Consider the following 26,446-nt stretch of genomic DNA (forward strand, 5'->3'; position numbering starts at 1 on the left):
AGTCATCAATAGGATATTACCTTTATTTCTAGTTATGTTCAATAGCCTCGCTTTTTCCCAAATCCTAAATTTTCTTCTTTGGCTCTTACAAATAAAATGGGGACTAGCTGAGGACACTTATTTTTCTTACATTATTGGCATATATGAAAGTGTTACTATGGCTCGATCCTGAATGATGTTAAGGCCCCAACATCAGAGATGTGTGCAAGCTAAGCGCAGACATTCTCCTCAAGAACTTGCAGTCTAAATAAACACATGTTAATTGGCAAATACAAAAAGTTCTGCAGAACAAATAATTATCCCATTTACTGGTGGGGAGCAGAAATTTTAATTGATTTGCCCTCCATGACAAATCTGTGCCTGGATCAAGAATTTAATCTTTGTCTGAAATTCACTGCCTTAATGAGAAGAACGTCTTATTTCAGCTGTAATATGACCCTTTCCTGATTAAACAGACTGAGAAAACAGTAGTAGTTAACTTTTGCAACCTTCTGCCTCTTAGCAATTAACAGAGGGACTAATTCTGAAAGGTAAGGAAGGCTTTCTGGGTGGCAGCAAACATTGCTCTTGCCTTTCATGGCCAAGGAGTTTGAGGTCTTGGCAATACTAAATAAAACTAATTCTAATGTATTGTCTGCTTAAATGTGAGAAATGAAAGTGCCAGGTCAAGTGGGCAAGGATTGGTAGTGGTTTGCATCCAGATCATAAAAAGTAATTAAGCAGTTGGACTCTACTTTGTCTTTGGGGGGTGTAAAGACATCCTGAAGTGACAGCTTCTAAAGGAAACTTCTGGTTGGTCTTCATTTACTCTGATGATCCCACTTGATTTCTCTGCTCAGACATTATTTCATTTCATTATTATTTCAGACATAGCCTTCCTTTACTTCTCTGTATTTTCAAAACATTTTAAATTGTTACTAACAGCAATACATGAATAGGGCAGGTGCTAACCCTAACTATCTCCCTCTTCTGCACAGATCCAGTCTTCAGGGCCTGACTGATGCTTTACTGCAGTCACGGTCATCAAACTGAAAGGGGTGCGTGCCACTTCTCAATACTGTACATACAAGTCACCTCTCAGCTGGACCTTTAATGAGTATGGTTATTAGCCCCCTAAATCAGAAACTAGTTCAGAGAAGAAAATGGACTCTGTTGTCCTAGTGTGATTGGGAGTACCTAACCCTCCAAAACCTGACTCATCATCTACAAAGGCCTTGTCAAGCTGTACCTTGGTGAATAGCTTCTCTTGTTTAGTCTGTCATATCCGTTATAGGAGCACAATGGCGCTTTTTCATTTTAGCCTGACTGACAGGCAGCTAGTATGCTCATCAACCTCAATGAACTCAGTGCTTCTATATGAAGATCTATTTGACAGCAACTATGAACCCTTTCAGCATAACAAAAATCACTAAAATATTTAATATTCTCCCTTAAGCAGGAGAGGCAGTCTAGAAGGCATCAACACTTCTTCTGGGCTATTTGCTTAATAGAAGATAGTTTTCCTTATCTTAAGATTATTGGGGATAGAGACTTTAAGTTATCCTTAATCCCATATCAGCGGCTTTTGCATTTTAAAATACGAGGGGGGTGTGTGTATATATATATATATAAAAGCAGAATTACAAAAAAAAGGAGAAATTTGAATAGAGCTCTTAAAATTTCCTTTCCCCCTTTTCTTTTCTCATCAGCTTTTGCCATATGCAGAGACTTTTTTTTTAATTAAGAGATCATCAATGTTGTCTTCCCCACTCAAATTATCATCTTAGCTAGTCTTTAGCTATTGAACAGTCTGTTTTTCCTCCGTCTGCTGGCTTGCTCCTTCTCATTATTTGCTGCTTTCATGTCATCACTCTATATTTGCACTCCTGTGCCTTCCTGTGGTTTCTCAACTGTCATGTCCCCAACACATGAAAATCCAGTGGCTTCCTCCCTCTCTATTAGAAATTATATATACTTTTTCCTTTCAGTATTAGAAGCAGGAATGTAATAAAATTCAAACATTTGCTAATTCACCTGTGATGAAGACCAAATAAATAACTCCATAAGTATGCGCTTACATTTCATTGTCCATGGCTATGGGTAGTAATGACAGATAGAGCAAGTTGTTTTCTTCTGTGAGCAATAATCAAGAATGTCATGGTCAGTAAAATGCAGCAAACTGACAGGTACTTGCTTTAAATTTTGTTGGGGAGTATCTCAGGTCTACCTTTCTTTATACTGTGGCAACAGCCTGTATTATCTTTGCCTAAAGCTCAAGTAATCTGCAGGTGTCACCTGAAGAATTCAAGCTGAGGAGGCTCCACACTGCTTTGGTCCTAGTTGTTCTGCTGACCTGCTTCCTTTTGCTGGTGGAGATTAGGGTACACTGGCACACCATGTAATCATAGGACTCTGCGCAGTACATGTCACGGAAAAGAAGCTTACATTTTTCTTTTAATAAGTGAGACTTGTTTAAGCGTGTACACCTCTAGCTTGCAAGCTCCCTGCTGCTGTGGCTTAGCTTTTGTGCCTTGCCTTGTCCTCAGATGAGTCCTGAAGGTCACTTGCCTACACACCAAGCAAATGTTTTAAGTGTTTCTTAGCAGAATGGGAACCCTTCTGCTAAATTGCTGTGTAACCCTTAAAAATATAGCTAGAGGTGTTCAAATAATAACTTCAATCATTGCTTTATCCTCACACTGAGTGTTTAGCAAGAGCTTTGAGGCTTGGAAATACTCTTGCTAGGACAGTCACTTCTTGCCATGTTCAGACTGCTTCTGAATGGAGTAAGCAAAGCACTTCCAAAAGCATTCTTAAAAAAAAAAAAAAAAACCAAACAAACCCACCAAAAGCTAACATCTACTGTTATTTATGGAATTGCACTGGGTATATTCCATTTCCCCCCATCTACAGATGCAGAGAGTCATGATGACAGTAATGCTGCTATGGATCAAATATATGCATATTGACAAGAGGAGGGGAGCCTCCAGCATCAGTTTTCAGTGACCAAAACTGGGAAAAGATTGGGGTTTGACTGGGAGTGAAGATGGCTTTGTTTAGCCATGGCTGGACACCACTGTATGCCTCAGTGGCATTGTTCACTCTGCAAATGTGACTGAATTAATGTGGGAGGGGTTTGTATGACTGCTAGTATATTGGACAACACTGTGAATGAAGATATTAAGTGTATAAACCTCCCAATCATAGCCAACTTATGATTTTTTCCTATAATTAAGCCTTTGTTTTATAGTTTATTAACTCGTCGTGCCCACAGAGAGGTGCATTTGAAGGGAAAGCCACCAAGAATTACAACTGTGTAGCTAGAGTGCATTTTTCTATGCAAGTCAAGGTAATTTTGCAAATGGTCAGTGTCTTATTGAAAATTTAAGCACTCTGTTCATGGGGTTGATAGCTTTAGCAGAGCTAACAGTTCATTTATGCTTTCATCTTGGGATGTTGCGGCTTAGTATGCACGAACAGCAGAAATCAGTGCAGTAACTTTGGCAATTATCACAATATTTATTGTGCTTCGTGTGAACAAGACTGATTCATACGGGCTGCAAGTGGCCTGAAGGCATAGCCTGCTAAATTTCCTTTCCCCTGATGCAAATTCTGGATGAATGTAGCAGACAAAAGGAGGTTTACTACCCAGTATCCTGCATTCATTCTTCAGGCAGCTTGAAGCTCAAGTTTGCTTCAGGGTACCAAAGAGCTGGTAGCAGATACTGCACTAGAACATTAGTCTTCCATAAATTCAGTCAGCTGTTTCCTCTTTTACTGGATTTCACTGAGAAATGATGACCCACAAGCTCAGAAGTAGTGATGAAGATTTCCTCTGTACGGTGAATATTCCCTCATCTTTTGAATATGTATTTTAAAGTCAGAAGTTAATAGGAAACTTTACAGTGTTTTCCCTAAATCATCATGTCTTAAAACCTGTAAGAATCTTTCTCCGTGTGAGATACATTGCAAAAATAGACATTTGCATGGCATTCAGTGTCCTTTTTACTGTCTCCTCTTGGCTGGCTGCCTTTGGCTGCTTTTCTTTATGACTACTAGAAGGTTCAAACCTTTTATCACTTCACTCCCAGTCTAAAAAGTTTGGGTTTTTTCAAGCTCAGAGTAATTGTGTGAAAACGCCTCTCCAGCCACTTTTATCAAAAGACTGAGTCCTGTGTCTCCCTGGGGCTGGGGCAACAGCAGATCAGCAACACGAGTGATCTCTCCTGGCTGGTAGGATGCACTTACCACTCCTCCTGCCCTCATCTTTCAACTCAGTGAAAGGGAGAATGTAGAAAACTCCACTAATACACAACTACAGCTTGTTAGGTTTTTGGGGTTTTGTTTGGTTGGGTTTTGTTTTAAAAAACCAAAACAATGCAACCTTATTTGAGGGGGCATCAGAAATCAAATGCAGAATGCTTGTCAATTAGCTTCCCTTGGAGCAACACACAGCAATTTGCTTGTTTATTGTTGTCATGATAGTTTTGAGGAATCTTAACCAAGGTGATGGCCTCATTTCTCTGTAAAAAAACATCTGAGAAAGCAAGTTATATTGCAAATATGGTAGACTGACACAACACGAGTGAAAAGAAGTGCAGACAGCCTGAGTCTATGGGTGAGAGAGGGGAAGGTAAAGTGACAAACTCTAAGTCACCCTGAGCCTGTGGAAAGCTGGCTATAAGCATAATCTAGACATGATGGTCAGATGAGTCTGTGCATCTGTTGACAAGTTTTGGGGATAAAAATTAATGTACTTAATCTAAAGAGCACGAGCTTTCATCTGTTAAAGAGAACCAGATGTCTTCAATAGGAAAGAAAAATGTACCCCAAAATGCTTAATGGGCACATCAAGAGAGAGGAATTATAGAAAATTTCTGACTAACTCACCAGTATATTGAAAAGATTTTGTATTCTGCAACAGAACCCAGGACAGTTTGTGCTACTTTCTTGTAATAAAACACCATAAAGAAACAAATGGTAATTATGTGCACTTCCTTTATATGCAGCTGAGAGATACCTTTAAGTACTGCGACAGCTTGCTAATGTACCACTGTATTTGAATAAATACCTGAAGTAAATAGGTTTATGAAACCTCTCATAAACTGCCAGGTGGATAAGGGGCTATTATGAAAGTACCATAACTTGCTCAGTTTTCTCTTTGTACAAGCTGTTCCTGACCAGATCTGTAGGTGGCTGGATGCAGAGAGCAGAGGCAGACGCAGTGTTTCAAGGAAAAGGGTGCTTACTTTCAAGGTACGAATTCACCTATGCTGCACCAGAATACGAAGACCAAATACCCCAAGGTAAATAACTGTGAGTTGCAATTTAGTGCAATTTAGTTTTCAGTAAATTAATCTGGGACTACTAAAACTATAATCTTTCTCATCAATTTTCTTGGAGGTCATTTGGAGGCCGGTCTTAAGCACTATCTGCTGCTAACTCAAACATAAACACCTGAAAGTCTTACTATTCAGTTTTACATGATTATGTGTTTTAAAAGATATTGCTATCAATTACGGGATAAGTTTCATAATTTAAAAAAATAAAAATCTCAGGATTAAACCTATGCCTTTTATTTGTAATGGTCTGTACTAATTCTCAGGGCAAATAAAACATTACAGCCAGACTACACTGTATTTTTCCTTTCTTTCTGTCAAGGGAACCAGCACTGAATCAAGCACCCTCTGCATTTTGCGGTTTTCAGAAGTTCAAGAATGATCCCAGCCTTACTCTCCACATCCCCCCTCCCTTCTCCCTCCACCAATATTGTAGCAATCTTAAAATCTGATGCCTCAAAGTTTCTCTAGTCTTCTGAGAGTGACTATTTTCTCATTTCATGGTAGCTTACAAGGCAGATTTTAATTTTTTTTTTTTTTTTTTTTTTGAGTGCACTGTGTGGGGCCAAGCACTTGACCTCAGCAGGGTACACATGGTTAGGTAGCTCTGTCAGTGACAGGGTGGCCCAAGGAGCGAGACCCGAGAGGGAGCGCAGCGTCTCCACCTCCTAATGTGCCGTCTCCAAGGTCTCTTCCCATGGGACCATTCCCAGTGCTCTAAAGCTGGGACAACAGTCAAAATATTAGGCAGGTTTTCCTTCAGTGTTATCTGTTTTCCATTCCTCATCTGCTGATTAGACTTTTTTTTCTGTAACATTTTGTATTTAAAACACTTTATCCTGGCATGAGAAGTTTGTTTGTTATCTAAACGATACTGGGGCTATGGACGCTCTCAAAAGAACACTGACCTTTAAGCGTATGTTCAACATCTGTAGGAAACAGCTGGAAAACATATCAGGTGTTTCTTCAAGTAAGTGCAATGTAGTGTTCCTGCAAAGCCTTTTTCAAACCTCTTCTCTTCACATCATGCAGCACACAGCAGTGCTATTCATTAAAAGCCGAAAAAAAAATCCTCTACTGAGCTGAATATTCTAACACAGAGAAAGTTTCTCAGCTTCCTATAGGTGAAATTGGTAGTGCAAAAAAACCCAAAACCCAACCCTCAAAACCCAATGAACTTTTTACCACTGCTTTTAGCTTTCAAGCACTCATTTGCTAAATAGCCTCCTTTTTAACACCCATTTTTCTCCCTGCTAAATATGTGCTACTAAAATGACTCTTCCTGACTAATCATTCCTCAAGCATTTACACACACTTGCTAATTGGTTTGCAGGGGTTAAAGTGAGTGGTTGGTAAACCTCAGATAATGCTGGCAAACATTCAGAGGTTCAGATTATTATCCAAAATTTATCCAAACTCATCTCAGCCTCCTCTAGCTGAAACATCAAAGACTGCACTTACAATAAGGATTGCCATTTTTTCTTGTTTCAGGTCGGCCATAAAAGCAGCAGGTCTTTTGCTCATGCTGCTGCCTTTCAGTTTCCTTAAGATACTTTCTATATAGACAAATGTTTCTTATACACACTTCAGATTTTATGGGCAAACAATCTACCTAATTAGATGGCAGACTGAGAAGGAATTTTGTCCCTGAGTTTAGGGCATCGTATTCTGGACCTGCTTATGCAGCCACGTTACGTGGCCATGGCAAGGTGCCTGTAGCTGGGTACACTGTCACTAGTTTCTGATCCCTTCGGTGCAGCTGCTCCAAGAGCATCCACTTTGTCCTGGTGCCTGGGCTTATAGCTTTGTTTGTTTGTTTGTTTGTTTGTTTGTTTGTTTTTTCTTGCAGGATGCAGCTTGTGACACACGTGACCCCTGCATGGAGGCTAAACCAAACCAGTCTTAGGCAAGGGGAAAGGTCTATGGATTTGGAAAAAAGAACAAGCCTGACCCTCTCCAGCCCTTGCTTCCTCTGGTACATTCCTTTTGGCTGGGCTGAATAACCAGTAAGTTGCTCAGAATAATGCTTTGTTTTCTGAGGCAATCCTCTCTTGCCTTACAAGGACTTGCTTTAACCTTGCTGGTATTATGGTAAAACCAAGCCCTGTTTCCTAGCTACAAAGGCATTTCTCTGCTCTCCAAGGCTTTTCATGTGCTCCCTGTGCTTCTGTTTTGCTCAGCCATCAGGGCCACTGTGGCTGGGCTGCCTGGCTCCTGCGGGGATGTGTGGGTTTGCTGGGGGTCACCAAACACCGACATGTCCCTGAACCAGGTCTGACTCCGTGCATCCCCATTGGAGCAAGGGCAGGAGAAGCCGGAGCCTGTTTGCTATGCCATGTAAACATGCCGTAAAGCAGAGAGCCCGGGTCATTTACTCAGCATGTCAGACTTGTACCTTTTGCCCCTGCAGCTAAAGTGAGGGTAAAAGACAATGAAGGATTTGACTGTCACCTTTAGAAATACATGAGCACTCTCCCCTCTTCCCCTGTCCCTGAACTCTGGGATTGTATTTCATCGCTATCTGAGTGATCATAGAAAGTTTAACCCGCAAAATTATGCGCTGTAAATGACAACCATTTTCCTCTCAAGGTGAAAGACTTGGAGACAGAGAGAAAGAGGGAGAGAGAGGCCCAGTTTCCATGGCAACCCTATGAAACTTATACGCCATAAGAAAATGTCATTTTCCGAAAAAGACAAAACTTCATAGACAAGTGGTACCGTACATCAGAAAAGGAAATTGCAGTTTTAAAATGAAAAGCTCATTTGCATTTATGGTTTTGAGTTTCATTTTCTAGTTACAAGACCCAATTGTGCACAATTTAGTGGAGAAAATTATATTCAACATTTCAGGTGAATAATGTAGATTAAGATCAAGTTCAACCAGAAGTAGTTCAGTGTGACAGACTTGGGTTTGGAGAACACAGGGGTGGATGGATTCTGCTTTAGCTGGGTTAATGCTGCTGCGTCAGAGAAGTTGGCTGGCATTTTACACCTGCTAATGGACCTTGCAAAGTCAGGATCTGTCCCTAACTGTTGAGATTCCTGCCGCAGCTTGCAATTTCAGCATGTAAAGTTATACCTTCTAGATTCCATGTTACCTTTGATACCATCAATCACCATCCATTGTAAGCCACATTGCATAGGAGAGCGTTTTATGATGAGCATTAGTGTTGTAATATAGCAAAGAGCACTGTTAATGAAGCGTGGAAAAAGAATAAATTCAGCTAATGGGTATATGTGTCAAATTTCAATTAGGGATATGTTGGAAACTGAAAAAGAGAGACGAGCATACAAATTAAACCTTTGACCTTCAGAGTAAAGGGAGAAAAACCTGAGAGAAAAGAAGGATGTTCAGAGATGTTTTTCTTGCTGAATGCCAAAAAGTCTGAGCAGAAACTCTGAGGTACTATTTCTTTTCTTTAATTACCGCTATATAAGGAGTGACTCAAAAAAACGCCGGTTTGATTCAGCTGGTTTATTGACAGCTATATCACTGTTTGTGCTATTTACTGCATGGGGGAAATATAAAGATTGCGAGTATTTTATGGTGATGGAAGACAAAATCTCACCTACGTGAAGCCTAGGCAGATGATAGTAAAACTTATCCTTCCCTGCCTGTGAAATGCTACTGGAAAGAATCTCCTTCTCGCTCCTCTTAGGCTTTCAGACAGGCCTTAGTTGATTCAAAGTGTGCTTTAATGCATAATCTGATGATCATGGTTTTGTGAATGCAAATAAATGGTAGCGGAAGGGGTTGCAGCAGGAGCACAGCTGAGCAAGCTGCAAGGTTCGGACACAGTCCAAGGCACCTGGGAAATGCTAGTTTACATCTGCTTTGGTACTGGAGTGAGTGATGGGTCAGATGCGCAGCAAGGGGTTCATACAGGTGCCATTGCACCCCTGCATGCATATGATTTATTATCCGTTGCTCTACTAAAACAGTGTGCATTCAATTTTCCTTGAGTTTAATAGAGCAAAATTGCCCTTAAAAGCATGTGTGTCAGGGTGTAATTTAACTCATTTGTCTGCAAGAGGAGTAAGGGTCTCTTTCCCAGAGCACCGCGGCATGGGGGCACTGCTGAGACCTGAACCCAGGCAAGAGTCAGCTGCCCAAAGGGAGTTGAGTCTTAAGCACCTTTGCCCTTGCAAAAGCTAACATGCCGATACCTTTCTGACTTTACTGCTAGGGAAAGGTGCTTCCCTGGACACTTGTCCCAGGGAGTTTGGCTGCTCCCCATACACGCAGGCCCCCATGGTTGCCTGCTTATCCCTTTCCCCCACCCCAAGGGGAGACCTCAAAATCCCTTGCCCTGGGCACAGCATCCATGGCAAGGCGTGGGGATGCCCCCTGCCTCGCATGAGGGAGGTGGGTCAAACACACCAAGCAGATGTTTCACAACACTTCTGTGATGGATGCAAGTTTGTGTTTCAGTTGTACTCTTGGCGCAGCTCTTCTGCGTGGTACATACCTGAAGGCAGTGCTAGGACAGACATCTCTGTGTATGCCCTGTGAGATTCAAATGCCAGGCAGCAAGTCCCCCCTCATTGCCAGCCTAGCAAGGAAATAAAATCCATTTGTATTATTTCCTCCCCCAATCAACTAATACCTCTAATTGCCAAAACACTTGAATATTTGGCCAGGAGACTAACTCTCTGTAGAACTCATAGTGCATTCTTGAGTTGTTGCCATGGGTTTTCATTTCCCACAAAAGTTCATTATCATGAGGATCTCCCTTATTTTTATCTTACCTTCCCTGATCACAAAAGCCTCAGGGTCCTTGATGGTGCAAGGCTTTTCTCTTATCTCCAGACACCTCTCCTGTCATCCCAGGGAGGCTACCTGCTCTATGGGTGTATGCAGCCAAATTCAGAGTTAAACATGGTATGGTGCCCTAGTCTGAGTCAAATTCAATGCAGGAGGCAAGTTATACTGTTATCTGCTGTGTAATAAAACCTTGAAAGGGACGAGGGAAAGAAATCTCTGTGTCTCGGGGACACTTCTCTGCAGTGTCAAGGAACCCCAGGCTCACTAGGAGGAGCCAACGTGGGCCTGGAAAGACCGTGGTGCCCTCTGGCCAGGTCTTTCACCTGTAGGGTTTGGTTTCCATCTACAGACATAAAGCAGATTTTACAAACATCACAACCCTTGTATGCCGAATACTGGATTTGCAGTAAGTATATGTAAATTACTGGTATCAAAAGGGTATATTACATGGAAAATTGTGGTGGTGTTCTTTAAAACCTTATGAAAAGACTAGAGAAATGTTGAATTTATCCTTCACTCAGAATTACTAACATTTTTCTTAGTAAATTTTTCCCTATGACAGGTAGCTCAGAAATATTGGCATGATTATTCTTAGCATTTGATAATGGAAATATGGAAAGCAAATTATCCTGTTAAGTCCTATGATATCACTTCTGTTTCATGACTGAATGATGTATGTCCCTGTAAGTAGGTAATACAGGAGTATTTTTAAATGACAGAATTTGCTTTTACAAATCCTGCAGCCTGAAAACTTAAATTCTCCTTCTTCCCCTCTGGTAGTGCATATTTAAAACTGTGTTTTCCTTCTTTTGTATTTACTTTTATTCAGTAGTCAGAAAGAAAATTTTTCAGTAGAGTAGCTTCTCTGGTATAAAGAACACCTACATGTTTATTTCCAGCTATATTGATTGGTTTTAATAGCATAAATAGGTTATGTTATTGTTATTGGATGAATATTATACTGTGGATGTATATTTCCAGTGTTAATATTCTCATTTACAGGTTGGAGGAGAAGGAATCTTGTGTGAACCTCCTCCAATATTTACTTTCAGCTTCTGTTTAAGTGAACATTCTTGCCAGAAAACTTGTTCAATAGCATATTCGGGGAATGCAAATACAACAGGAAAGCTACAACAGCAAATTGAATTACATTTCTTCATCAGGCAAAAATTCATCAAGCTCTGGTGAAATGAAGAAAGTCAGAAATTGTCCATGTAGCTTCTTTCAGTACATAGTCACAGGCAAATCAGTTTTATCAATCTCAAATATTAAAAACCAAAATCACTACATCTATTGGGATTTCATTCATAATTTTAATTGTGTCTTATTTTTAAAATCACAGTACACTTTAAAGTTTTTATTTTTCTATAATTCAAAACCACTAGAGCAAAATGTAGTCATATTTTTGAACTTTTAAAACCGATCACACAACTAATAGAGGCTTTCTTTAAAAACAAAACCCCACATAAGCTGAGGTTCTCCAGGCACTGCAATGCTCAGATACATCTGTGGCCAGATACAGCAGGTTTGCACTGGGAAATGAGGTCATCCAGTTTCTTGTCTGGCTCATATCATCACAGGGCCTGGCATAAAGCTGCAGCTGGCAAAGCAGGTGAGTGATCCAGCACTGTATTGCCTCTGAGTTTCCAGAGTGGCTTCTTGGGAGGTGGAGACTGCAGAGCCTGTGACACACCAACCCCTCCGTATCTCCTCTGTTCTGCCTGCACCAGCGTTCCACAGTGGGGAATTTGTTCCTGTTTAGGCAGATTCTTTTCAGATAACTCTTTTTCCTTTCCACAAGCGGCAGAGATAATGAGCTGAGTGCTACAGGCTTAGTCCTGCCACGCAAAGTGTTCACACCTACAATACTTCTTGTTAAAATCAGTGAGGGACATCTTGACCCAAAGTTACATCCCGTTTCTCTCTTGCTAGTGAGGATGGAGATGTGTCCTCCTTGCCTGCTATGGATTTCCTTGCCAATTAGAAACAATATCTAATGCAATATAAATCTGACATTGGGGTGGTGTCACCAGACACAGAGACATTCCTTGGTACATTAGAAGGAGGAGTTGGGCGAGTCAGAGAAGAAATTAGCCTGCTTTAATTTAGGTCTGTATATGTGCACCACACCAAGAGTTCATTATGCTCAGAGTGTCAAATAGATAAAATGCAGTAATTTATTGCCAAGACAAAGGATTTAAGCACAGAGGATACATGTGTACATTTTACATCCCTAACCTTGCCTCTGTTGTGCACATTTTAAAATTATATCAGTGAGAAGAGGACAAGTATGGCTATCTTCAGGTATAAAATGGGGGGCTTAGGAAATTTAAAAGGCAGAAAAAATGAAAAGTATAAAGCGTCCTTCTACCACTCAAGGAACTTTTCAGGACCTTTTCACTATTTGATGCAATATGGATTTCATTGTTAGGAGAATGTCATAAAACATAGATTAATGATTGCATTTTCATACTTTTGATGTGCCATTTAATGAAGTGCATGCTCCTTCATACTTGACATCAAAAAGACAACCGCTGGAATTCTTCACGTATACATCAAATGAATTTTTGTGTTAATAGGTGTAATCGTCTAGGCAAAAGAATGCTGCTTTTATGTCAACTGGTTTACAGCTGACTTGACATAGATTACTCTAGTTAGTAAACACTAGTACTAGACAGAATGAAAATGTATGTGGAAGTTCTGTAGCTGCTGTCTGTTCTGCTTCCCAATCCCAAATGAAAGGGAGCAAGATCTTCCTTTCTGGAAGTTAGATTAAGTTTGTAATTTAAAGAACAAATGCCTAGTATATCTGTGGTACCAGTGAAGGCTACTAACTAAAGGTAGTGGAGTATGTTAAAGCTAACAAAAGCAGTGTTACAGCTGGGCTTATGCATTCGCTGCTCTGCTAACGCTAGTATTCCTGTGACTCTGGAACACGTAAAGGAGAGAGACTGATCATGGACACTTGGAGAGAGCAGCACGGACTGAACTTACGTAGTCCAATGCTTCCCCCCACTGAGCTTTTTCCATTCCCTGTCACCTCCCGAATAGGAATTAAGCATGGTTTATTGATGAGACATGAAATAGGATGTCTCGTTTGTCAACATATGGGCATAGCAACTCGATTCTGTTAAATACATCTTGTATTTGAACATTCAGTAACACTGCAGTTATTCTTATCCATTATTTGGCTATTCTGGTAGTATTTAAAAAACAAAACAAAACAAGGATCATCTTCCCAATCAGTTCTGTGCAAAGAGTAGCACTGCCTGGGAGAATGGCTATGACTTAAAATACTTAGTGGCTAGGCATTAAAAGACTTCATGGCTAGCGGTCACTATCATAGACTGAGAGGTGCAAAGCAAATCTTCATGATACCAAAAGCATAATGGTTTTACTAATAATAATATCTACAGTTTCTCTGAGCCTGTATGCACACTTTTAAACATGTCCAGCATACTTCTACTTACCAGCATTTGTAGCTTTCATTTTAATCAATGTCCTCCTCTTTAAAGGGCCCTAGTTCTAACAGTTCCAGCTTTTATGGCTATGTCTATAAAGTGAATGCAATTACTCTGAAAGCACTTAGCAAAAAAACTTGTTAGGTGGCATATTGAAAAGATATTCAGCTTCTCATAACACTTGATTTTCTTGTGCAGGTAAATATAATTTTTAAATAACAGTCACACCACGGGTATCTTGAGCAAGTTTTGACTTGCAGAACAACTTACCTCCTAGAAAGACTAGTGGGTTATCTGGCTCCGCTGTTAAAATGGTTTCATTTCACCTGAAACACCATGAATGTATTGGTGTCTCTGTTCGGACAAGTTTTGCAATTTTTATCACTGATTACACCCTTATACTGGCGCAGGCAGCTATTGGTGTTGGGAGAACATGGAAAAACTTACTTCCTTTGAAATCTTTGTTCCCATTGCCTTCAAGAAGTGTTTTCAACTTTTGGTTAGCTACAACTGCAACATCATTGAGCTTTTTTGGTTTTGCACAACTTAATGGTGTTCCTTCGTGGGGCTAAGTTATTTACCTGGCCATTGTCTTTGACTTGTTGCCAAGTTTGCTGCCATGGAGGTATCGCTCTCTGCCATTTCTATGTGGTTTGAACAAGTGTCCCAGTAGATAGCAGTGTTGCCTAAAAGTGTTGGGAATTTGTATGGAGAAAGCTTTCTACTATATATTCCTAAAATTCATGCTATATCTTAAGACTATTCATTCAAACACAATATGGGCAAATTGCAGGATGTCTCCCAAAATATAAGCTGTAACAAGTATGGATTTTAACATTCATTCCCGCACATTTCTGCATTTTATCAACCTGTTCTTCTCTGTGCCACCCAGTCATTTAGAGCTTAGAGTCTAAAGGCATTTTAGAAAACCTGTGGAATTATTTATTAAAAAAATAACTAATGAGAGAGAAAGCTCTCTTTTGTTTAAGAAAAAAAAATAAATTATGATCTCCAGTCTCTTTATAATGATTTGATGTGCAAAAACTCTTTTAAAATTCTTTTTCTTTCTCATTTCCAGAAGAAGGCTCAGCTGAAGCAGTTCTCTAAAGCAACACAGGATAGTCCTATGTACTATTTTGCAGATTCACCATTTTTCTGAACTAAGCTGAAGGTTGGCTTGCGTAGAGCTGCATGCAAGTGAATAGGCACGACCATTAGTGCTGGTATACAATTTGTTCATGCTGTTGTTCCAGGAAACATCACAAACACTTTTTTTTTTTTTTTAAATATTTGGATTATATTAATATGTGCCTATTTGTCACTGATTAATTGCTAATCTGTAACTACAGCTTCAGATCCTAAATTTAACTACTATTTTCCCAAGGTGGTAACAGCAAGGGGTATATGGCCAAAAAATGTCTTTTGAACAACATTTGTAAATAAGGCAGATGATTGTTTAGTTATTGCTTGTGTATATGTTGCCCAATTTTCTTAAGTCTAATTTCACCAAGTTCTCTCAGCATGACAGTATACTTTATATATATATACATATATATATAAACATATAAAGTTTAATGTAAGAAATTCTGAAATGTGAAGCTGAAAACTAATGCTACTCTCAGTGTTCAAAGCTTTGAGCTAGAAGCCCATTCTTCCCATGGACCTTAGACTGGCAGGTGGCTTTGCAAGAGTTTTTAACTATATCTTTGAAGATTTAAAAATAGTTTTATACCAGAAGGCAAATATATGATAGCTTCTTCTGTGAAGCTTATCTTTCAATTGCCAATAAATAGTGTATGGCTCAGGGATTTTTGATATAGTTTGGCCTATTTATTCTGTTATACCTGAATGGAGTGCTTTAATATACTATTGAGATGAGCTCCCACTCTGGAAGGTCATTATATGGTAAAGAATTATCATCTTTTCTTATCCCAGACACTGAGGCCCAGCTTTCTCAGTCTGCAGTGCTATCAACAGGGGTCTGCAGTGAGAGGTCAGCGGGGGAAGCGCTTCAGGCGAGGGGCTGTAATCTGTGAGGCACGGGCAGCCAGTGCACCTTTCCTTTTATCAGCGAGGCAGCTATCTCCTGGGAGGTTGCCACTTCTTTATCACACAGTAGACTTTAAAACATATCTTTTTCCTTTCACTTGCTACTGCTAACTTCATTGGGAAAGGTGACATTTAAAGCTTCACATTATTTTCTGTAATTTTTAGATATTTTTCTCATCCTTTCCCCTCTACCCCCTTTTTAATTTATTTTTTAATAAGCACTCTACATGAATGTTCTGTCTGGGGCAAAGCAGATTTGAGAGAAAAGCATGTTTTGTTTTGTTTCTGGAAGATTATATCATATAACCATATAGAACTATCATGACCTTTAATTGAAAACTTTGTTTACGCCGTGTTTCACTTTCTAAGTATAAATGAATACTCAGTGAATAATATATCTAGCTTGAACTGAATTGAAAATTAAGGTGAGTCTTCGGGAGCCAGCTCCTTGGATTGTGTATTGGTTGAAGTTTGTCATTATTCGATGTAGGTAAAATAGCTTTTATTCGATATGTGTCCTGAAGAAGACGGTCTGTGGTATTAAGAAATGCCAGCTAATGCGCAGATAACTGAAGGTGAATTCTGTGTGAATTCCTCTTACACAAAACTCTTCAAATGCTGGCAATAACACAATAATTCTGATAAATAAGCAGAAGAGCAATTACTGAGCAGTGGGATGGTTAGCTACCACCTGAAGGCATAATTCTATAAGACAAACGCAGGTGGACTTTGACAACTGATAAGATGGCAATCTACACAGCAGAAAACTCTCCCCCTCTTACCACTTTACAATAACATTACTTGTTTGATTATTATCATTCATCTTTTGCATTATATGGAAAAAGTAGTTCCAGTGGAGGTAAAAATACCTTAGTAATTACCTACCCTTTCTTTTTATAAGTGAAGGTCTTTGTCCTTATATATACCTTTGTACAAAATCCTTTCTGTCTGAGAGATGAGCCACATCCCAGCTGATCCACAGGGATCATTTTCAAGGAGAAGGCGAAAGGAAATTTCTGTGGGTGATCTGCCTTGTGTTATTACAAGACAGAAAGTGAGCTGGCTGCAGAGGTCTCGCTGAAAAGCTGAAATTCATCGGGTTTCTTCTGTTCTGAGTTAAGCTACTGTATCTGATTTAGGAAACAGGCTGGAGGAAAAAAAATCATGTTCAGCTCGTTTAGATATCGTCTATAAATATAGTTACTTTTATACGGGTTAAACTTGGTTGTAAGGTGCCAGGAAAGTAGATGATGCATAAAACAGGCCTTCCAGAATATAATTCTACAGTAAAATTGTACTTTTTCTCATAATGAAGCTATATATAAACTACACAATAAGGCAAGTCATGCTCATATTGAACTGTTGAGTAACGTGCCCAACCTGCTACTATTACTCATTATTCTTGATTCCCTTCTTTCCTACATAATTCTATTGTTTGCCACTTTAAACATATGTTATTTTTTCTATTGAAGAAAAAAAACATGAAGGTCAAGAAAAGTATTACTATGAGTATATACTGCACATAAGTTGATTTATTTGTATTGTCGTCCTGGTCTTACAGACTAACAGCAGGATCAAGTTTTAAAGGTTCCCAGAGCACACATTAGAAAATTGGTGTGATTAACGGAGTAGAGTCTGTTGTCTACGTTTTAACTTCTGCTTCCTTTTTGGTGGTGATGTGTTAAAAAATGTGAATATGGGATTTATTATCTAAAGTAAGGAGGAGTGTGGATTGACATTCTCTGTTTTCATTCTGTCTTCATTGCATGAGAATGAATGAGATCTTAAGAAAGTGTGGCTGGAGAGGGGAAAGGGCTGGTCACTGCAAGCACTTCGCAGTCATTGCTGGTAAGCTCTGTGCATCCTGGTAGATAGAAGCTTGATTTTCATAATGCCATGTAGCTATTTATGTAACAAAGATTAAAGGCACATTTTAACAGACATTTGGCTTCTAAACTTGCTTATTAAAAGGAAACAATGGCGCTTTTTTCCCAGGTGATATTTTAATATAATGGAAATCATCAGAACGAGCAATCACTTTTTGAGCAGGTGCTTAGCGTCATTACCCTGTATTAGGAAATGTAAAGACATGCTATATAAAAATGAATCTCTGGTGTCACGTACTCTCTAGTAAATGAAAAATAATATCACTCCTGTCAGTTAAGCTTAACCAACATTAAATTAGTGCAAATGAGATCAGAATCAGGCCCCAAAACTATGCAATATATTGAAGAAGAGATAGTGAAGTGTATTATCTATCATTAAATTAATTTTGCACTTTCCCAAGCTACTCTTATTGGCATCAAATACACTGAATGTATTTTAAATATAAATATCAAATTACAAACCTGAGTACACTTCATTTGTGTAAGCTATAAGTTAGAACTTGCTTTCACTGCTAGGAGTGGCATTAGCAAGGTATTTAAATAAAGGAAAAAGGATGATAGGCTTACTAAACAAAACACCTGCAAAATATGCACAGCTAGAAGACTTGACAATAAGGAAACAATATATATTACATTATATATATATTCTCTCAGAGGAAAGAAGATGGTATCTGAAAATATGAGAAAACAAGGCTAAAGAACAACCTGGAAGGCAGAAAGAGGAAAAACCTTTCATTAGGGTAGAAGCACTGACTTTTGAAAAAGAAAGTTCAGGTCCCGTTTTGTCCTCAAATATATAATATGTATATTTTATTTATATAAGTTGGAAATATATATATTTCCAGTAGCAACATATACTGAAAATCCTTCCTAATTGTTGTGTGTAGAACAATGTGCATTCTGCAAGGATGCACCATAACTCTTGAAGGACAAAACCAAATTATTTTCTTGCTGAATGAAATCAAAAGGCAACAATCCTTAAAATAATTTTGATGTGAAAACCATAATCGTACAGAAGTTTATATTTTTAGATTTGTTCTCAGCATGTCTGTATGAATGTTCTTGACTATTGCTTGCTTAATTGTATACGAATTTATATTTGACATATGTACATCGTTGACATATATAAAGTTTACATTTATAAATAGATTCTTAGTTCCACAGACTCTAACAATCCTTGAAAGAACTCTGGTCTCAAACCACTAGCCATGCAATTAATTGTTTTTCTATGGTAATTGGAAGCCTCAATACGTTTTGCTGTTTTTTAATCAAAAACTGTTTCCAAATTAAGGATTCTTACTCAGACTTTGTGCCTGTGCTTTGTGCTCCCCAAGAAATTAATCTTAGTAGAAAAGGATCAAGTAAATGTACGTGTGCTCTGAAATCCATGAAGATTAGAAGTTAAGGTGCTTTTTCATGTGAAAAGCTGCACCCCAGATTAGTTTGACACATAAAAACATTCCCCATCACTTTCCCCATCCAGAAATGCTTGGGCAAGATGGTGTTGATTGAACAATTTTTCTCTCAAAATGGGGTTTTGACTGTGTAGGTACAAGTGCAGCCTCACACAATGTTGTTTTTCCCTTGTACTCTCGTTGACAAGGTGCTAGATCAATTGCTCTAATTAGGAATTCAACACATTCTAATTTTGGAAAGCAAATAGCATTCTTAGCGCAAACCTTTACTTGGGAAAAAAACCCCCACACTAAGCTATAATTCCCAGAAGTCTTTGAGAGAACATTTTAAAGCTGGCAGAGCAGAGATAAATGCAAAGAAAAGAAAACACTTTGAAAGCATGTTTCAAGCAAAACATTTCAAAGTGCTACCAATAAAAACCCAATAAAGACTTCCATTACCACATCATTTCACAATTGTAAACCTGTGCAAATACTTTTTCTGGAAAAACCCCACCTTCTCTGAGGAGTCACCACCCAAGCAGTCCTAATAGCAAGTGTCTCACAGTTCAAGAATTTAGGTAAAGAATTAAGGAAATCCTGCAACTGCTGACTCACTTCACACAAAGGTAATTGCAGATGACCTGAGCAAGGTCCTACCTTGAACAAAATGGGGAAAAGTTGCAGAAACGGGCTGAGGCAGGTGCTGTTTCCCAGTGTCACACCTGGTGGGACAAAGTTAACTGTCTCTTGGGTTTTAAGCCATTGGTGAAGGGAAGAAAACCCAGCTAAATAGATGTACCTCTTGCTAATCAGAGGAGAGAAGATGGTATCTGAAAATATGAGAAAACAAGGCTAAAGAACAACCTGGAAGGCAGACAGAGGAAAAAACTTTCAAAAAAGAAAGTCGAGGTCTCGTTTTGTCCTCAAATGCTGTGTGGCCCTGTGCAATGGCAAGATCTTCCAAGATCAGTCAGCAGAAACCACTAACTTGGGAAACCATACATATTGTACAAAGCATTGCTAGAGAGCATTTCTTTGTCTTGTGCTCCCATGACTGATAGGATTATCTCCTCCACGTCTACTTTTGCAGTTATACGCCATGACATCCACGAATAGTAGGGAAAAAGTGGCATCCTTCAGAAAAGGTGCATTTTCGGGCTCTTTTAACTACCCTCTTAGTAAAGACCATCCAAGTTAAAATAGCATCCCATAAATGAGGCCGTATCAACCAAGAAGTCATTCTTCTTTTATCTTAGAAAAATGATAGATTCAAAGGTACTAGTTCAGCTAGGATACTAATTGGGTATTTTGCAATCTGCTAAGTGGTAGTCTATAGCGATCAGAAGATACGGTCTTCCTCTGAACCTGGTAGGATCACAACAATACTAATTATAGTATTATTATTAAGCTTTAGGAAGATGTTTTTGCAAAGGCAAAATGAAGTTGGGATTTTCCAAAGCAGTCTGAAAGTGCTTGGAGATACCACTTCCATTAGCATGCAAAAGCTGAAAAAATAAAAGCAGATGTCATAGGACAATATTTCACGAATAAGATAGCTGTTTGCATTGCATAGCTGCACTTCGTGTTGCTTTCCAAACGCGAGTGTCTGCGCAGGGTACTGAATGTTGCAAATCTGTTTGTGTAGTAACAGATTCCTCCCTCTTCAGTATGCAGGGAAAGCGAGGTACAAATCTCAGTTTTATGGATCTTAGGTGTTACAATATTGAGTGCAACATCTCTAAAATCCCACTGGGACAGATCTCGATTCCTTATCTCCCCAAGTAGAAGATGCACTGCATCTAGAGTATTTATCATGGGAGACGTACTTAATCAATGCCATGCTGGATACTATGAAAGGACTTCAGATCTAGCGCTTGTTGTTGGGTGCTGCAGAGACAGGGAGAAACACTCCTCCCAAAAGGGAAAACAGGGAATGCTCAGGATGAAATCCCTTTGGACTTTTTGACTCAGGGTAGGATTTAGTACGATCACTTTTAGGTGAAAGCAGCTGCATAAGATCTGTTTCCTCCCAGATTTAGAACTAGCTTGATGAAGGGAACTATTGATTACTGATAAAATGCTAATACTTGGCTAAATGTAATTTGCTGAAGAGATAGCTATGCCGCTAATGAACAGAAACATCACTAAACCTGAAATTTACAGGAGAATGTGAAAAGTAAAGCTCAAGCTTAGGATGGTTTTACAAGGTATTTGAAGATCAATTTTAGTCAAAGTAGTAGATGAGAATTCTGGGATTCCATTTTTAATATTGCCTTGTCATGAAGGCTGTATTTGGTTGGAACATAGGAAGGAATTTGCATCACAAACAGACTGTTTACTGACCAACCTGCCACAGGCACGGAGCCGGGCAGGGCCATCCACAGAGCCCGGGGCAGGGGCTTGGGTGCGCTCCTGGGGCCGGCACCAGGGAGCCCCGGCATGGGACTGGGAACCCAAGAACAGCCCTGGGATGTGAGCTGCGCCGAGGGACTAAGATGTGAAAGGGAGAGACGAGCAGAAGAGCAGCTGACTTGCTGGCAAGGTGGTTTTAGGGGAAATTTGCAGGTTTTGTGAGAATCACAGAACAGTCAAATGGAGTTCAAGAAAGTTGAGGGACTTGAAGCAGAAGAGAACCCTTCTCTGTGACACTAAAACTTAGCGTGGAAATTTTTGCAGATGACTTTTACCTCTCTGAAAAGAAAGGCTGGTAATGAAACTGTGGACATGAACTTAATGATCCCAGTGTGAAAGGGCTCCTATAAAATTATTTCTCCTATTGTTGGCTGCTTCTAACCAACACTTTAGAAACACATAAACAATTTACAGCAACAAAGGGCTTTTTTTTTTTCCCCCCCCTGACCTGAATGTAATAATTGCTGCATTTAGTTTATGGTTCTCTTTTTGGAAAAGAAAAAAAAAAATAAAAAATAGACAATGATCAGAGCAGAGGACATGTAGAGCCAAAGGAGATAAGTGACAGATGGTCACTGAATGACCACACAAAGTCATAACATCAGAAATCCTGGAAAGAACTCTGGTCCAGGGAACGAGTAGCATGGCACAGTTTCCACAACTTAAGTAGGTACTTTTGAAACATAACTCTAACATCACTCTGAAGTATTTTTAAAACTCCTCAATATTGTGCCTGCGGGGGAAGCTATTTTTTTTTGTGTTGGCGGTGATTTCAGGAATGAATTTTGGCAAGCTCAGCTGAGTTCCCTCACTGCACAGTACATGGTAACATTCATTATGATTATATCAAATACTATCCATTCTGTGCAGAATTAAATTTGATCTAATTTTGAAATGAATTCAAACTCCTTAATACCCAGGTGCGTTCTGGAACCAGATTTTTCTTGTAATTAGTCCGCCACTCCTTAATGGTTAATTTTTTTAATTTTGTACAAAACTCTTATTGCATTTTACATTACTGCTTTTCAAATGGAAAATATTTAGCAGCACAGTAAATGGGTCTTCTCTTATTTTTGTTAGAGGCTAAGAAACCGCAACAATGGACCACAAAGATCCCCAAGCTTGGTCAGTGCTTTGCTCCTGAAGAAGCAGAATACCTTTCCAATCTCCAGGGCTGAAGCTCTGGAGAGTTTTGAGTGTTAAAAGTTTCTAATCTTTTATTCTGCTTTACTTATCCGGCAATACATATTCATCAGGAAGGTCATTATAGCAGCACCCAGTAGTGTGGCTCCAGTTGCGAGCAGTGGCACTCAACGCTTAACAGCCAAGCTCACAGAAGAGCATTGCAGAACTGAACACCAAGGTAGTTAGAAGAAAGCAATTTTCTGAAACCTAATGAAACTAAAAAAGTTTTCACTCACATTATTGGGCTACCAGGGGAAAAAGAGATTTCTAACTTATTTGAGTCTGTCTTCCTACAGATTTTAAAATGCCATTTTGCCTTGAGAGTGCTCTGGTGGGGTGCTGCATAATGTATTTTTCAGATGGAGAGGAGTGCTGCACAGGGTGAGCGAGGATGGTGGGCTGAACATCACGGATTCAAACAGCCTGGTTGCTGAATTTCAGCAAAGAATGGGCTGAAAAACAGTGCAAGGATCAGATTTGCTCTGCTACAGCTGGGGTCTGTGACTACTCAGATGAGAGACTCGATGACACCAAAAATCTTTTGGTGTAAAACAAACTAGTCACCAAGCAAGCTTTGGGTAACAACTGAAAATTTAGGGGAAGCTCCTGGAGTCCGTCTCCATCGGACCGCCTAAGCCTGAAGGAGCTCTGCGTGTCCCAGAGTTAGCCCAAACCTGTTCACTGGTGCCAAATGCAGGCATGTACAAATGCAACATTAGGGCATCCCTCCTGTAAACTACATTTCTCAAATACCTGAAAACGCAGCCACCTTTGAGTATCCTGCCTCACATCAGCCTATTTGTACTCTCAGAACAGCATAAAAGTACTTTTCAAGTGATTTAGAGTTTCATGATAATAAAACTGCATGCAAATTACTTAAAGACTAATATATGCTAGCTAAAACGATGCTAGCATTCAAATATGTATATTTGTTAATATTTCCCAAATCAAGCATTTAATTCAAATTACTGCCTACATCAATGTCAACACATTTCAATGTATATATGTGGTGTGTTTGGATGAGTGGGTGGCAGTAAATATAGCACATAACTAATGTATTTCTATACCATGAACTGGATATTACTTTCTTATAAACTCTGTTTTGCCAGAGCACTAGTTTGACTCATTAAAGTACTTACGCATATATGAGCAGCAAAGAATAACATGGCAAGATGACGTGAAGCCTCCCTATCCCCAGCTGAGTCTACCCCTCTCTCTCTAGCCTTTGCTCGCTGACTTTATCGCCTTTTCTCTTTCATGGTCTGCAGGTGTGACCTTGATTGCAACCCACAGCATGGAGAAGGAAGGCCATTTCCACCCATTCTTACATACTTATGCCTCGACAGGAGGAACACGCAATGCTAACGCAAGAGGTTGGTGCCACAATACATTTTCTGCAGGTGACTACAGAAGGAAGTGAAAAGAAAAAAAAAAAATCTCAGAGCGGCAGCAAGTCCCTCGTATGCAGTCTGGGGCTGCTAGGGTCTAAACAGAGATCTCACTCCCACCGCCTTTCTAGGACCCGGCGGCTTCTGGGGGAATCCTGCTTCCTGTTGGCATCCATCTCTCATTTTGGGGTGGGGGGGGGGGAAATCAAGTCTGGATCCCGAGTGTTTTCCCCTTTCTTTAGCATCAGCTTTTATCCTCACAGTTCTGTGGGATTGGCTGTCTGCACTGCAGTCAGGGTCTTCCACGTTTTTATTTAAGTGATTACCAGGTAAGATTTCATTGCGTCCTTATCACTGCTCTGATCCTGGAGACAGCTTCTGTACCTTCCCTGCACTTACCTGTATTCTGCCCATGATACTGAGTTGAAAAATTGTTTCTTCTCCTCTGAACGTGACCTTCCCCGCTCCTGAGTCTGTGCCAAGTGACCGTGTCTGACACGTCCCCTCTCGGCCTCCCTGCCCGTGCCTGGCATTGGCCGGCTGACTGCAGGGAAGACTCCAGTGCATTTGGAGGTCTCGCGCCAGCACCGTGGAGCCGTGTCCGTGCTGCAAACCCCGTGCTCACCCCTGGAAAACTTTGGGCTGCCAAACTCAGAGCCACTCCTGCGCACACCCCGGGCAGTGCTGCCGGGCCAGGGCAGCTCCTTCAGGTCCAGCTGGGCCCACGCTGTCGCAGGGGTGATTTTACATACCTGCTCATTCCTGCTATTTGCAGCACTTTTGTAGCCAGAAAACGGCCTTCTCTTTCCAGTGGTTTTAAAATGGCAACTTAGTTTTAGGGGGTTTTTTTTGAAGGAAGAAGTGATTTTCCACAGCTGAGAGAGCTTTTATCAGACTATTCTTAATATAAAACAATGATGCCATTCATTGAGTTAAAACCGCCACCCTCTAGCAACTATTAAATATTCAGTAACCTTGGCAACAAAATAAAAAGCGATACCGGTTTAGTTGTTTAAAATGAGGAACATACACCCTTATGTGTGTGAACATATTGTTAACAGATTGGTTTAGGTTGTTTTTATTTTCCTAATCATATGGCTCAATCCCACATTTCCTCCTCTCGCTTCCTTAAACATTCCAATATTAGAAAAATACCATTTTTTTCTTCATATAAAACCTGTCCTACATCACAGAATGACATCTGGTCAGGGAAAAAAAAGATAATCTCTCTGAAACAGAATGAGAAAATGCCCAGAAAGTGGTGCAGGAGCTTACAGACACTCTTGTCAACTGACAATAAACAGAAAATAAAAGTATGCGCTCAGGCAAACTGAGTAGTCACTCATGATTATTTTTATATCAAATCTTTTAGCGTATAAACATGCTCTGTTCCAGTTGGTGCCTTTCAGAAGTCTAGATTTGCATTTAAAAAGGCTAAAAAGTGCATGAAGAGGTAGATAGTATGTATTTCACATTAGGCATCAAGAACAGAAATACTTCTTTCAAGGCTACAGTCTAGTATCGCTCCCGAAGCTGAGCTGAATGGTAAGAGATAAGATGGTGAGCTTGGACAGTGCTCCTGAACATGGAAATGTCTAGCAATAGTGGGAAAAGACGGGATAGACGCATGCCCCCAGCATCACCGAGGTTGCTGGGGCTTTGCACCTCTGCAGGGCTTCGCAATTGGAAATTGCTCTTATATTTGTCTGCCTGCATTTGTGTGTGCGCATTTGCTTTTGCAAATTACACCAAAGTATCCCCCTCGTTCATTTAAGGGGCTTGAGGCAGTAAGTTCAGGCCATCTAACAGCAAACTACAAAAAGTGCTGTACGTTTTCTTTTTTTAAGTTTGTGAAATAATTTGTTTCCCCAAGCTAGTGATAATATGGATTTGGAGCACAGCTTTCCCAGATTTATTTAATAAAAGGTTACCATTTTTCTTCTAGCAGAAATAAGCAAAGAAAAGAAAGCTATTCTCCTCGACACAATGGAAGGTAGGATTATAGAATAAACACAAGGGAGATAAGAAAGGTGAATCAATTTAAATGACCTTTATTCAAGCTTCATTGAAACAAATGAATAAGAGGATTTATCCCCCAGAAAATAAAGCAGAAATAAGAAAATAATGACTAAATAGCAAACTAAAGGAAAAAGTCTAATTATATTCAAAGAGATTTGCAAGGGTTTCTTAGTTTAAAATTAAAAATAACTAAGAATATGTTAAAACATGTATAAATTAAAGCTGAGCAAACATAATAAAACCACTTGGCTAGCTAAGCTGGGAGTAGGATATAGTGCAGTGCTTGCAGCTGAGAAATGGCATTGCCTGTTTGCACCATTAACCTAAAATTTAGTCCTCCTACCTTATGGATCAACTGTTTTAGAGATTAATTGGCTCTCTAATCCTGTGAAATCCTGAGGGTTTTTTTTTTTTTTTATTTCTCACATAGGACAGGACCCTTAAATATTCTGTTGCAGAACTAGGCAAAAAAAAAAAGGGGGGGGGGGTTTAATGGAGTCACAAACAATAGGCATGGGACTCAAGATTCGGAGGGTCAGGCAAATCCTATGGTGCTGAATGGGACC

General features: G+C 39.7%; 1 long non-coding RNA gene across 1 annotated transcript; it reads left to right on the forward strand.

The window, feature by feature from the left end:
• Window positions 1-5,160: 5,160 nt before the first annotated feature.
• Window positions 5,161-23,897, forward strand: LOC129208156 (uncharacterized). Its single transcript, XR_008577693.1, has 3 exons — window positions 5,161-5,285; window positions 7,168-7,324; window positions 23,742-23,897. It is a non-coding gene; the product is annotated as an uncharacterized LOC129208156 (long non-coding RNA).
• The last annotated feature ends 2,549 nt before the right edge of the window (window positions 23,898-26,446 follow it).

The sequence above is a fragment of the Grus americana genome, chromosome 6, assembly GCF_028858705.1.
Source record: "Grus americana isolate bGruAme1 chromosome 6, bGruAme1.mat, whole genome shotgun sequence".
NCBI classification, from domain to species: domain Eukaryota; kingdom Metazoa; phylum Chordata; class Aves; order Gruiformes; family Gruidae; genus Grus; species Grus americana.